Raw genomic sequence first — 15,585 nt, 5'->3', positions numbered from 1 at the left:
TGGAATAGAAGGGGATTGCAAGTCAGGAGTGAAGTTCATTGACAGAATGGAAAGAAGGTAGAGGGTAGGATTGGAATAGCAGAGGGTACTGAGGGTCAGGATTGAAGCCCCATGACAATGCTGTTTTGGCACCCAGAGTTAGAATAACAGGGATTGCGGCTGTGCATTGGCAGAGCTGTGTGAAGGTCCAGATCTGGAACAGGAGAGAGCTGCAGGAGATCAGGATTGAGTTGCTTTGGCAGAAGTGTGTAGAAGGAAGCTTGCAGAGCACCTGCTCTCCCTCAGTATACCTAATTCTACTCACTGCTGTGAATCCATCTAATTCAAGAACAATAAGAAAATCACGAAACTGATCACAAATATAAAAACAAACAAGCTAGCAAAATATGCTGTATTCACTTGTTTTGCCCCAAACAGCTACAAAATCCAGCCACTCCAGCAAGAGCACTGTATTCTATTTCTTCTTAAAGTATTCCCCCCCGCCCCCTTGCACGCTAATGCTATATTTGTGCCTTGGAGATGAGCGTATGATGGATGGATGGATGCTGCTTGTCTGAGTTTTTCACCACCTTTTCCCCTGGGGCACTCTGTCTGCTGGCAGGGAGCACCATCCCAAAAGATGGTATCTTTTGCAAACTCGACAGCTAACAGACAGCTTCTCTCTCTGCATATTTCCCAAAAGAAGAGCAGGCTTAATCTGTTTTTTGTATGGCATATTTCATTATAATTGTTGTGACTTTAACTGTTCCCGATATGCCATGATAAATAAAAGACTGGGGTGGGAAACAGCAGAGGAGCTGAGGCTTCACACTCTTGTGACACTGATAGATTTTTATTTTAAAGTGACATGGGATTTAATTGCTCACTGAGCCACTGTCTTACCCTTTCAGGCACATCCTGCCACATCCTGTTAATGAGCTTAGTGGCTGCATTCGCCCAGTGGTAGATCTGTTTGCTGCGAATTAGGTGGCTTTTTTTGACCACCTGTGTAATTTTAAAGAGGTTGTGTCCATTAAGGCTATGTCTTTGGATTTATCTATGTTAAACAGCACTTATTGGATTCTTAATGTATAGTTTCCTCTGGCGATTCTTAAGTTTTAGAGAAACAGCACCAAAAACCACAAGAATCCCTGTAGCATAGTGGCTGTTTGTCTAAGAGGGTTTTTGGAAGCTGGATTGCTTTTGGTTTGCACAGTAGCTGTCTCTGGCCTGATGGATCATGCTGGAACTCACCCAATAAGTATCTCTGTTCCCAATTAGACCTGGAAATGGAGCTGCTTATGAGTGCACAGAGATGATGGCTCCAGTGGCAGCTGCTACCGTGGAGATGAAAATGATCCATTGTGAAACAAATACATTACATTGTCTAGAAAAAGGGAAGGTTGTTTTTAATTTGTGTTTTGAGTAGGCACTGTGAAGTTGTTTAGCCCCAAGTTCATTGTGAATTAAGTTGTGTGTATTTAAGGGTGGAACGTACTGCTGTTTTGATAAAAACTGATATTAAAAAAAAACAACCTATTTTGTAGGATCTGTAAAAATGTGCTTCTCTTAGAAGTAGCAAGTTCACTAATGAAAGACCCAGGAATGATGTTGACATGGGCGATTGTTTAGATTCTGTGTAAATAAGTATAAGGCCCTTGATACGTATACAGGTTGCTGCATTTAGCTAGTAAACAAAAATATCCATGTTAATTTAATCACTATGAAAGGGACACAGTCAAGTTGAAATCAGAAGTTTAAGTTACAGTCTCTCTCTCTGTGTGTGCAATGTTTACTTGTATCACCAGTTATATCAAAGTTAATTAAAACGGAAAAAAACCTTAAAATATACAAAAAGAAAAGGAGGACTTATGGCACCTTAGAGACTAACAAATTTATTTGAGCATAAGCTATAGCTCACGAAAGCTTATGCTCAAATAAATTTGTTAGTCTCTAAGGTGCCACAAGTACTCCTTTTCTTTTTGTGAATACATACTAACACGACTGCTACTCTGAAACCTTAAAATATACAAGTATTTTTGTATTTTATTTAGCTTTGACATTGAAACTAGCCTGGTCAAGTTTGCTTCCTGTATCTCACGCACTAGCCAGGTGGTATTGCATTTGAAATTCCAACGGTGAGGAGTTTTATATATAAAGTATATTGAAATTTGTATTTTAAAAACATGAAAACTTTTATTCATATTAGTTTTAGTAGCAGCTTTGGGGGGTAATAAAGTTGAGGTACTCTCAGAGACTGAGATGTCAGAAGAAGAGACGTTGGAGCAAACTGATAATTAAAAATAGCTACTGCTCTAAAGGATTGGAGGGCAGCAAATATAGTTACCTATATTCAATAGAAGGCTGATCTAGGGGACTACAGACCAGTAAGCCTTACATCTGTGCCCTACAAATTGGTTGAAACAATAATTAAAAATAGAATAATACAACACCTGGAAGATATGATAGGATCTAACCATCATGGTGTCTGCAAAGGAAAATCATGTCTCTCTAATCTCTTGGAAGTAGTAAAGTAAAAGAAAAGGGGAAGAAGTTGATGTAGGCCTGATCACCTCCCTCCCCCCACCCCACATATTAAACCAGCCTTGGGTGAAACTCAGGGAGTTCATCACTAAAATTGAAGAAAATAATGTTCTGCTGCTGATAAAGCACCCCCACCTCAGGAATGTCCCTAACGAGAGTTATAACCACCAAGGTTGTAAAATAGAGATGCCCAGGCCCTGGGAAATTAGGGAGGATACAGAAAGAGACTCAACAACTTTTTTAGACTTCCAAAAGGCCTTTGAGAAGATCCTGTATAAGCTGCTACCAAAGAAGCTAAGTAGTTATGGGGTGAGAGGCAAAGTATTGTCACCAATCAAAAACTGTCTAGGAAGGAGAAAGCTAAGAGTAGGATTAAATGGTCAACTTTCATCATGGCAAAAGGCTACTAGCTGGGTGCCTCAAGGTTCTGTACTACGTGCCTTGTTTAATATATCAGCAGTATGGAAAGCACGGTGAGTAGTGAGGTTGCAAAACTGTAGATGACATAAAGTTCTTTTCCAATTGATGGTCCCTGTGTGTATTCCACTGTGGGTAGGTGTGCGCTCCATGTGCCTGAGAGTGGAAGATTTTTACTAAGTGTCTGTTGGGCTCTACCTGCACCCTTCTCCTTGGCCTGCGAACCAAGGATTTAAGGGATGTTATGGACCAGCCTCTTCAGTTCCTGTGAGGAACTTCAGAGGGATCTAAACAAGCTAGTTGAATGGGCAACATGATCACAAATACAATTCAGTGTCCACAAATGCCAAGTAAAACGCATTAGAGGGAAAAATTTGAACTACTCGTACACCTTATAGCAGAGGTGGGCAAACTGTGGACCGCAGGACCATCCTGCCTGGCCCCTGAGCTCCTGGCCAGGGAGGCTTGCCCCCAGTCCCTCCCCCTGCAGCCACACTGCACGCGGCTTGCGCCCGCCCACCTCCCAGGCTTTCAAACAAGCCTGTCCTGTCACTCTGAGTGGCATGGTAAGGGGGTGGGGGAGGCAGGAGGTCCTGGGGGGCAGTCAGAGGACAGGTGGCGGTTGGATGGGGCAGAGTTTCAGGGAGGGGGGCAGTCAGGATACAGGAAGCAGGGGGATTGGATAGGGGGTGGGTCCCACGGGGTCAGGGGGTCCCGGTGGGGGTGGAGACAGGGAACAGGGGGAGTTGGAAAAGGGGTGGGGTCCTAGGGGGCAATTAGGGATGGGGGTCCTGGGAGGGGGGTCAGGGAACAAGCAGTGTGGGGGTGGATGGTCAGGGGTCCTGGGGGGCCTGTCAGGGGTCAGGGCGGTCAGGGGACAAGGAGCAGGGGGGCTTAGATAGTGGGTGGGGCATTCTGAGGGGGGCAGTCAGTGGGCGGGATGGTTGGGGGGGCGGTCCCGGGAGAGGGTAGTCAGGGGACAAGGAGCAGGGGGGTTGGATGGGTGGGGCGTTCTGAGGGGGGCAGTCAGGGGGCGGAAAGTGGGAGGGGGCAGATGGGGGCAGGGGCCAGGCTGTTTGGGGAGGCACAGCCTTCCCTACCTAGCCCTCCATACCGTTTCACAACCCTGATGTGGCCCTCGGGCCAAAAGGTTTGCCCACCCCTGCCTTATAGGGTTCTAAATTAACTCAGGAAAGGGACCTGGATATCACTGTAGACAGCTCAATGCTGACCTCTGCTCAGTGTGCAGCTGTGATCAAAAACCAAATAAGATGTTAGGATGCATAAGGAATAAGATGGTGAATAATATGGAGACTATTATCATGCCTTTACATAAATCAGCTGTGCAGCCTGATCTGAAATACTGTGTGCAGTACTGATCCATCTCTAAAGGGTATTGCAGAATGAGAGGGGGTTCAGAGAAGAGCAATGAGAATAAGAGGTATGGGAAAATTCTCACATGAAGAGAAATTGAAAAGATTGTTTACCACAGAAAGGAGGTAAATAAAAAGGGGATGTGATAGAAGTGTATAAAATAATGACTGGTATAAGGAGCTTCAGTTCTCTCTGTCTCATAACACAAGAGGATATGGGCACTGAATGAAATAAAATTTTAAAAATTAAAACCAATAAAAAGGAAATAATTTTTCACACAAGGCGTAATTAAAATGTGGAACTCACTGTCACTGGAAGGTGTTGAGGCCAAGAACTTAATAAGATTCAAAAAGGGACTGGACATTTATATAGATAACAAGAATATACAGAGTTGTCATGAAAACAAATATTTTGGAAGGTATATTAAACTTCATATTTCAGGGCTTAACTATTAGAGATCAGGATGACACCTGATGTCGGGGGCAGATTATCCCACATCTGCCTACTGTGGGGTCCTAACACCTTCCTCTGAAGTGTCTGGTGCTGGCTACTGTCAGAGAAAGGATACTGGACTAGAAGGATCTCAGTTTCTCTGTTTGTAACATCCTTACTTTTCCCACAAAACCTAAATTTGGGGCCTAAATCTACTTATCAGTATCCCTTCGGGTAGGGCTATAGGGGAAAAAACTGCAGTTTGACAACTTTTATGGAAAATTCCTGTAGAATTTAACAGGAAGGAAACCATTAGGGTTTTATAGAAATTATTCTACAAACCTGATAGTATTTAACAGAGAATAAGATCTTTTCTATAGGCTGATTTGAACTACTTTTCAGAATTCTGTAGCTGGGATGTAATTCTCTGTTATATTATCTAGGCGGCTTCAAAAAGCCTTATCACTTTCTATTACATTCTCTATAGGACACTTTCTTAAGGGTGTGAAAGGACAAAATGATATGAGGAAAGGAATTTTCTTTTGTGATTCTCTGCATTTTGCCACACCTTTCAGCTCCAGGCTTTCCCCCACAACCACAGTACAATATACCTTGTAGTGCAAGCAAACAGGCTGGGTAACCAAGTTGGGACTGGAAAACTGGGGCATTAGCAGTTGAAGTCCCAGTCCAACCTGTGTTTTTATAAAGGATTCTTCCTCATCCTTGTCATGTAGTCTCCCACCCCCCTTCCGGCCCTGTACATCTGCTGTGTTATAATGACTATCCATCTTCTGGAAGGATTGAGCTGAGCGCCTTTCAGAGCTCTTTTAAGGTCAACTCATTTATCATGAAGGTGTTAATGTTGGAAGATATGAGGCTTCATTTCCTCCCCACCACCCTGTCCCCAGTGAGCTGGGTGGACCAACTCCCTCTTTCTGTCTCTACATGCTCCATGCATGAGTCACTGAACAGTTTGGCTGCTAAGATGGCCCTGAAATGTGAAGGTAGGAAAGTACTAAAAGAGGAGAGAAAGCAGTGGGATGGTGGTTAGTGCACAAGACTGGGCATCAGGTGTCTTGGTTTCTTTTCCCATGTCTCCTGCTCATTCCCTGTGTGCTCTCACACAAGTCATTTAAGTCATTCTCTGTGCCTCAGTCTCCCCATTTGTAAAGGGGGATAATAATACGTATCTTGCAGGGGGATGGAAAGTTTAAAAATTAAAAGTGCTCTGAGATCCTAAGATGAGAAGTACTGTAGGAGGGCTGAGTATTAGTTGCAGTAGCAAATAGCAGCACCACAGCAAACAAGTGTGTTTTTAGAAGGCAGCTGCCCTCCTTGCTGTTAAAACCCTGCATTTTCCATGTTAGGTTTAATTTTCAGTTTCTCTGTAACATGCAGGTCCCACTTTGTGTTCCTGGTTTAAGATTTAATATGGATTTTGTTTAACTCCCTTCCCCATTCCCTGTTCTAATGCATTTGTTTGCTGAGTGTATAGAAGCCAGAGACAGATGTAGCTTGTCAGAATGAAGACGTGTGTTACTGATGCCTTGAGTTTGCCTGAAGCTTCACCTTCACTTGCAACATGTCTGTTGACCAGCTGGAGTTTTCAGTCCTATGAGGTTCCAAAAACAATACTAATGCCCTTTTGCACCACAGCACAGAAATTGTAATCAAGTCAAGACCATAGGGAGACGTTATTATACAGGTGCTTGAGCAACTCCATAGTTAAGGCTGTGTTGAAGTTTGCATTTGAATCAGGACTAAAATCCCTCTCTTCCACTCTGAAATGTCCGAATTTAGTCCCCAAATTTAACACACCTTTCATGGACCAACTGAATAAAGAAGAGGAGAGGGAAGGAGGGACCAGAAATTCATATGGGGAATTTCAAGCCGACCCCCTCTCCCATATTTAAGGGATCAGTTTCCCTCTTTTTACAGCTCAAGCATCACAGGAGAGAACCTGCATCATAAGCAGTGAAACCTGGTAGAAGGGGTCTGGTGGTGGGAGAAGGTTGAGAACTCCAGTCTGGAGAAATCCTGACGGAATAGCTTTGCCTTTCCTTAGATAAGAAGTTGTCAACTCAGTACTACAGCTTCCATTCTGAGAGTCATTCTGGGAAAGTTTCCTCTGGACAACCCCCTGTCCGTGCCCCCGAGGTTTGGGGGTTCTGCTTGGTTTGTACTCTGATTCCTACTCAATGAGTGGGATAGTTTTTGCTGTGGCTACTACCCACATTCTGTGGTCTATTGGTTGAGGGTAGGTCATGAAGGTAGCTAAATACATTTGAGAGAGCACTTTGCAAATCCCCTAGCCTCCACTTTGGCTCAGGGAGCCCCACATCTTTTCATGCCTTTGGGTTCCTGACGGACAGACAAGTATCATTCTCCAGGGGCAAATGGCTCCCCTAGAAAGTAATTACACACTTCTGCACCAAATGATGATAATTCATTATTTGTATTGTGGTAGTGCCTAGGGGTCACAACTTCAGTGTGCTAGGCACTGTGCCAACACATAACAAAAAGACAGTCCCTGCTCTGAAAATCTTACAGACTAAGTATATGACAGGAGATAGAGGTGGATACAACAACGAGATGAGGGGGTACACAGTGAGATGAAAGAATGGGACACAGCAGTGAAACCAAGACAGCAGATACTGATTTGTAAAACATCAGCCCTGGTTCCTAGTTCCTTCCCAAACATATTAGCCTGGGAAGAGAAACCTATCCTGGAAGAGAAGGAGGGAGGCTTGAGAAGGGTGGCTGTGGCAATGAGGGTGCCCCATAATAAGAGGCTACTGTGGGATTATTCTAGTCAAACTCCTATGTAAATGGTGTAGGAGATGGAATTCTTCCCTGCATGTATTTTAACACCCATGCTGTATTTTCCTGACTGCGGTACTTGTTTCACAATCCAGTGATAGCAGGGCCGGCCCACAACATTTTGGCATTTGAGGCGGGGAGCTCAAATGACGCCCCCATACCCTCTCGCTTGGGCCAAAACTTTGAAAGGTCTCAATTCTGCCTTCTTCCTGTTCTACTCCTCTCATGGTACTGCTCCGCTACCTACCCCAATAAAGGAGAACTAACAACTTAAAATGCCTTGTTCAAAAATTTTAAGTAACACTTAACTTTCAAATGCCTGAACAGCAAATATAACTTTTCTTGTCTGCATAGTAAACACTGGCATTTTTATCTGTTTGAATAATCAAAGTGGTGCTTTCCGTGCCTTCCTGGTTGCAAAGATTTGAACTGGTTAACTGGTTAAAAACAGGGAACAAAGGGTAGGAATAAATGGTAAATTTTCAGAATGGAGAGGGGTAACTAGTGGTGTTTCCCAAGGGTCAGTCCTAGGACCAATCCTATTCAACTTATTCATAAATGATCTAGAGAAAGGGGTAAACAGTGAGATGGCAAAGTTTGTAGACGATACTAAACTGCTCAAGATAGTTAAGACCAAAGCAGACTGTGAAGAACTTCAAAAAGATCTCACAAAACTAAGTGATTGGGCAACAAAATGGCAAATAAAATTTAATGTGCATAAATGTAAAGTAATGCACATTGGAAAAAATAACCCCAACTATACATACAATATGATGGGGGCTAATTTAGCTACAGCTAATCAGGAGAAAGATCTTGGAGTCATTGTGCATAGTTCTCTGAAGACGTTCGCGCAATGTGCAGTGGCAGTCAAAAAAGCAAACGGGATGTTAGGAATCATTAAAAAAGGGATAGAGAATAAGATGGAGAATATCTTATTGCCCTTATATAAATCCATGGTACGCCCACATCTTAAATACTGCATACAGATGTGGTCCCCTCATCTCAAAAAAGATATACTGGCATTAGAAAAGGTTCAGAAAGGGCAACTAAAATGATTAGGGGTTTGGAACAGGTCCCATATGAGGAGAGATTAAAGAGGCTAGGACTTTTCATCTTGGAAAAAAGGAGACTGGGGGTGGGATATGATAGAGGTATAAAAAATCATGAGTGGTGTGGAGAAAGTGAATAAGAAAAAGTTATTCACTTGTTCCCATAATATAAGAACTAGGGGCCACCAAATGAAATTAATGGGCAGCAGGTTTAAAACAAATAAAAGGAAGTTCTTCTTCACTCAGCGGACAGTCAACTTGTGGAACTCCTTGCCTGAGGAGGTTGTGAAGGCTAGGACTATAACAGGGTTTAAAATAGAACTGGATAAATTCATGGAGGTTAAGTTACCAGGATGGGTAAGGAATGGTGTCCCTTGCCTCTGTTTGTCAGAGGGGGGAGATGGATGGCTGGAGAGAGATCACTTGATCATTACCTGTTAGGTTCACTCCCTCTGGGACACCTGGCATTGGCCACTGTCAGTAGACAGAATACTGGGCTGGATGGACCTTTGGTCTGACCCAGTATCGCCATTCTTATGTTCTTATGTTCCTGAAGGTCCACAATCTTGGCCAGCTCATTCTCTATTGAGATGGTTGGAAGGCTGACCAGCCTCTCCTGTGTCATCGTGGAGCATAGATGTGTTTTTATTAACTTCAGCTTGGAGAAGCTGCGTTCTCCACTGACAACTGTTACAGGAAGTGTTAGAAATATGCGCAGAACAACAAAAGCATTTGGAAAGAGAGTGGTCATCTTATTTGTGCACATATATTCCAGAACAGCGTTTGGAGTTGATCCTACTGAAATGTATCTTGAAAGGGCTTTCAGTTCATCACCTAAATCACTTGCATCAATATTGCGCATGTCATCATGTATCAACACTATCTCCAGTGTGCTGCAATACTGGTGTAGGTCTTCTTCAGGTATAGTGAGGAGTTTTGGAATATTCTACAACATCCCAAATATACTGCTGTGTTCCTTGAGCTGCATGAAACGTTCTTCAACTGACTGTATTGCACAATCTAGCACCTGGTTAAAGAATTCAACTTTGAATTGTTGTTTGGAGTCTCTTATGGGATTATCCCGTGCCTCATAATCAAAATGTCGTCTTCTTTGGTGACTCTTGTATTCTTGAATGGGTGGCAAAATTGCTTCAGTGTGAAGTTCCTCTGCCAACTTCTGTGCACTCTTCAGAACTCCCTCATCTGACTGGTAAGACTGTAGGTATGACTTTGCTTTGTCCAGTTGTTCCATTGCTCCAGATATATCAAGGTCAACACCTTGGAGTCTCTTGCTTAGAACATTTATTTCAAACAGTATGCCATGCCACAACAGTAAGCCACACAGAAATTTAAAGTTATGTATGTTTCTGGTGATTCCATTTCCCTCTGCCATTGTTCTCCCATGAAAAGTTCCTGTCATAGCATTATCCTCCATAATGGCAACTATGGCATCATCTGTCTTCCCAATTTGGTGTTTGATAGGCTTTATTGCCTCCACTCGACTTTCCCATCATGTGGCACTCAGTGGTTTCAGTATCAGAGAGGATGTTCCCAGATGTTGCTTCAAAATTTGCCATCGATGAGTTGATGCAGAGAAAAATACATAGATGCTTTGAATTACGTTAAAAAATTCATCAGCCTCACTAGAAGCTGATGCTGCATCCCTGACCACCAAATTCAATGAATGAGAACTGCATGGGACAAAAAAAACTTCGAGGGTTTAACTGTTGGATCCGAGTCTGCACTCCTCTGTTCTTTCCTCTCATGTTGGACCCATTATTGTAGCCCTGACCTGTCATGTCAGCTATTGCAATTCCCATATCTTCCGGCTTTTTAAGAAGCACATTGTCATACCAGCTCCTGTAGTATTATCAATGTCAATACATTCTAGAAAATGCTCTCTGGCAGTCACCATTGCAGGGACATTTTCACTAGGTTCTGTTGTTGTTACAAAACATACCATTAAAGTAATTTGTTCCATATGGCTGATGTCAGGTGTGCAGTCCAGAATAACAGAGTAATATCTTGCTGACTTCAGATCTGCCACAACCTTCTGTTTGACTTTTGTTGCCAGTAACTGTATGATCTCATTTTGAATTGTTTTTCCAAGGTACTGGGATGTGCACATTTCCCCACTGTATTTTCCACTGAATGCATCCGATGAAGTGAGCTGTAGCTCACGAAAGGTTATGCTCAAATAAATTTGTTAGTCTCTAAGGTGCCATAAGTACTCCTTTTCTTTTTGCGAATACAGACTAACATGGCTGCTACTCTGAAACTTGTCATTATGCAAGGCACTGAATTTAGCCGTGTGGAGTGGAAATCTATCAACGTCATGAAAAAACTTGTACAGATACAGACAGACATCATCTTCCTTTCCAAATGCAAACAGATGGACATCATACCAAAAGGACTGAAGGTAAAAAAATACATTACAATCTACATACCACACAGACTATGCTGACAGTTTGTGCCACATGCTCTCAAAGAAATTGCGGAACCACCTGATCAACATCCTCTACAGCAAACAGGGAAAGATTAAGAATGAGCTCTCAAAACTGGATACTCTCATAAAAAAACAACCTTCCACACAAACTTCCTCGTGGCTAGACTTTACAAAAACTAGACAAGCCATTTACAACACACACTTTGCTTCTCTACAAAAGAAAAAGGACACTAAACTATCTAAACTACTACATGCTACAAGGGGCCACAACAGTGGTTCCCTTAACCCACCCAGCAATATTGTTAATCTATCCAACTATACTCTTAGCCCAGCAGAAGAATCTGTCCTATCTTGGGGCCTCTCCTTTTGCCCCTCCACCCCCACGAACATGATACAGTTCTGTGGTGACCTAGAATCCTATTTTTGATGTCTCCGACTCAAGGAATATTTCCAACACACCTCTGAACAACATACTAACCCACAGAGACCTTCCAACCAACACTACAAAAAGAAGGATTCTGGGTGGACTCCTCCTGAAGGTCGAAACAACAGACTGGACTTCTACATAGAGTGCTTCTGCCACCGTGTGTGGGCTGAAATTGTGGAAAAGCAGTATCACTTGCCCCATAACCTCAGCCGTGCAGAACACAATGCCATCCACAGCCTCAGAAACAACTCTGACATCATAATCAAAAAGGCTGACAAAGGAGGTGCTGTCGTCATCATGAATAGGTCGGAATATGAACAAGAGGCTACTAGGCAGCTCTCCAACACCACTTTCGACAAGCCATTACCCTCTGATCCCACTGAGGGTTACCAAAAGAAACTACACCATTTGCTCAAGAAACTCCATGAAAAAGCACAAGAACGAATCCGCACAGACACACCCCTGGAACCCTGACCTGGGGTATTGTATCTGCTACCCAAGATCCATAAACCTGGAAATCCTGGACGCCCCATCATCTCAGGCATTGGCACCTTGACAGCTGGATTGTCTGGCTATGTAGATTCCCTCCTCAGGCCCTACGTTACCAGCACTCCCAGCTATCTTCGAGACACCACTGACTTCCTGAGGAAACTACCATCCATCGGTGATCTTCCTGAAAACACCATCCTGGCCACTATGGATGTAGAAGCCCTCTACACCAACATTCCACACAAAGATGGTATACAAGCTGTCAGAAAGAGTATCCCCGATAATGTCATGGCTAACCTGGTGGCTGAACTTTGTGACTTTGTCCTCACCCATAACTATTTCACATTTGGGGACAATGTATACCTTCAAATCAGAGGTACTGCGATGGGTACCCACATGACCCCACGGTATGCCAACATTTTTATGGCTGACTTAGAACAACGCTTCCTCAGCTCTCGTCCCCTAATGCCCTTAATCTACTTGCGCTACATTGATGACATCTTCATCATCTGGACCCATGGAAAAGAAGCCCTTGAGGAATTCCACCATGATTTCAACAATTTCCATCCCACCATCAACCTCAGCCTGGACCGGTCCACACAAGAGATCCACTACCTGGACACTACGGTGCTAATAAGAGATGGTCACATAAACACCACCCTATACCGGAAACCTACTGACCGCTATTCCTACCTACATGCCTCCAGCTTTCACCCAGATCACACCACACGATCCATTGTCTACAGCCAAGCTCTACAATACAACCACATTTTCTCCAACCCCTCAGACAGAGACAAACACCTACAAGATCTCTATCAAGCATTCTTACAACTATAATACCCACCTGCTGAAGTGAAGAAACAGATTGACAGAGCCAGAAGAGTACACAGAAGTCACCTACTACAGGACAGGCCCAACAAAGAAAATAACAGAACGCCACTAGCCATCACCTTCAGCCCCCAACTAAAACCTCTCCAACGCATCATCAAGGATCTACAACCTATCCTGAAGGACGACCCATCACTCTCACAAATCTTGGGAGACAGGCCAGTCCCTGTTTACAGACAGCCCCCCAACCTGAAGCAAATACTCACCAGCAACCACACACCACACAACAGAACCACTAACCCAGGAACCTATCCTTGCAACAAAGCCCGTTGCCAACTCTGTCCACATATCTATTCAGGGGACACCATCATAAGGCCTAATCACATCAGCCACTCTATCAGAGGCTCGTTCATCTGTGCATCTACCAATGTGATATGTGCCATCATGTGCCAGCAATGCCCCTCTGCCATGTACATTGGACAAATAGGACAGTCTCTACGTAAAAGAATAAATGGACACAAATCAGACGTCAAGAATTATAACATTCAAAAACCAGTCGGAGAACACTTCAATCTCTCTGGTCACTCGATTACAGACCTAAGAGTGGCTTTTCTTCAACAAAAAAACTTCAAAGACAGACTCCAATGAGAGACTGCTGAATTGGAATTAATTTGCAAACTGGATACAATTAACTTAGGCTTGAATAGAGATTGGGAGTGGATGGGTCATTACACAAAGTAAAACTATTTCCCCATGTTATTTCCTCCCCCCCAACCCCCACTGTTCCTCAGACGTTCGTGTCAACTGCTGGAAATGGCCCACCTTGATTATCACTACAAAAGGTTTTCTTCCTCCCCCCCCACCCGCCGCTGGTAATAGCTCATCTTAAGTGATCACTCTCCTTACAGTGTGTATGATAACACCCATTGTTTAATGTTCTCTGTGTATATAAATCTCCCCACTGTATTTTCCACCGAATGCATCTGATGAAGTGAGCTGTAGCTCACGAAAGCTTATGCTCAAATAAATTTGTTAGTCTCTAAGATGCCACAAGTACTCCTTTTCTTGGGTGTTAACTCTTCTTAGATGCTCCTGGAGTACAGCATCAAACTCAGCCATCAGCTCCACAATTTTAAGGAAGTTTCTGTTGTTTGGCACATACAGCTGATCTTAAGTGCCAGGCAGTGCTAGGTTTTGGGTAGCAAGCATTCTCACAATGGCAATGAGCCTTTTCAGAACATTTTGCCGGTAAAGAGACTGTGATGCAATCTTCTCTTGATGCTGATCATCTACGGTGGCCTTTAACCTTAGTCTCATCTCAAGCTCTTTCCACCTATGGAATGCTCTCTGGTGATTTGCTGCCTTCTCATGGCATGCCGGATTTCTAGCCAGGTTTTTCCAGTCCTTTGTTCCTGTAGAACCTAGTGTGGCTGGAACATTAGACTGGAAGAGTTTGCAACAAAAACAGTATGCAGCATTCTGAGTTTTTGAGTACATAAGCCATGGCCTCTCCACTTTGTCAGCATAGGGGATTTCACGCCAGTAATGTGTTGAATGGAAACATCTATTTTCATTGTTTTTGGGGAACAGGAAGTTTTTCACTTGCTGTGGCCCATGCAGTACGAGGAAGTCCCTCGGGCTACTACTCAAGTGGGTCCACAGTCCTGATCATCTAGACTTAAGGAACTAAACTGAGCAGCAGCTGTTTCTTGTGCCTCCACAACACTCTTGTCTGATCTACACTTTTCTTCAGGAATGTGCATGGTTACATCCATTTGAGATGGAGATATGGATGCTGCAGTAGTTGCCAGATCACCTGCACTCTGACTAACTGGAAGATCAGGCATCTCCTCACCACTCACATGCTCACTGGGGCCAGAAGGCTCATCGTGAACATTTGTGTCTATGTATCTCAGGAGAGCTCCTTCCTGCTTTGATAGAAAAGCGTCCTTTGCTTTCTTTCTTTTTCTGAATGCTGGCCCAGAGGGGGGTTTTCTTCTTTCATTCATGACTGCTGTTCTGTGCCAGCTATAGTGGCTCTCAACACTCAGTTGAAAGGGACAAATAAGAAGGCTGGTAGTAGGGCCTGACTGAGGGAAGATGTCAGCGTCTTAAGGGCCTAACTGGCTCCTACTATTTCAGTTGACTGCCTGTTCCCCTCAAGTGGGTTCAGGGAAGCAGCAGGAAACAGGAAGCTCCCTGAGAAGCTGGTGTTAATCAGTCCAGGCTCTTGGGGGTGCTAGAGAGGTACATAATGGGCTCCTCCTCCTCTCTCTCCCTGCAGCTCCTGCTGCTTTCTGGTAGTCCCTCTCACCTTTTCTCCTGCCTGTTATATCTCTTGTGCCCTCCTTCCTCCAGCACAGAACTCCACCATCTCTGTGCATCTAGAGCAGAGAGAATACATATGCACCAGACACAATTTTCTACACTCTGGGTCCTAGTGGCGCCCCTGAACAGTCTGGCACCTGAGTCGGCCGCCTGAGTTCGCCTCATGGTAAGGTCAGCCCTGAGTGATAGCCATCCAAAACTAGCGTACTGTCGGCTCTTTCTTCTGTGTGCCACGGTGCATCAAGCTTCCTCATTAATCCCTGTGTTTTTTTAATGAGGGCACATGCTCTAGGCTAGTGGTTTTCAAATTTGTTCAGCCACTTGTGCAAGGAAAGCCCCTGGCGGGCCGGACTGGTTTGTTTACCTGTCGCGTCTGCAGGTTCGGCCAATCACGGCTCCCAGTGGCCGCAGTTCGCTGCTCCAGGCCAATGGGAGCTGCTGAAAGCGGCGGC

At 44.0% G+C, this 15,585-nt stretch overlaps 1 protein-coding gene across 9 annotated transcripts in view; it reads left to right on the top strand.

The window, feature by feature from the left end:
• The window catches only part of DPF3 (double PHD fingers 3), a 211,444-nt gene that overhangs the window by 109,964 nt on the left and 85,895 nt on the right, over positions 1-15,585 (top strand). The gene's annotated exons all lie outside the window — the stretch shown is intronic.

This window comes from Dermochelys coriacea, chromosome 6 (assembly GCF_009764565.3).
Source record: "Dermochelys coriacea isolate rDerCor1 chromosome 6, rDerCor1.pri.v4, whole genome shotgun sequence".
NCBI lineage: Eukaryota > Metazoa > Chordata > Testudines > Dermochelyidae > Dermochelys > Dermochelys coriacea.
The sequence above is the reverse complement of the archived record's forward strand: the minus strand, read 5'-3'. Positions and strand labels throughout refer to the sequence as shown.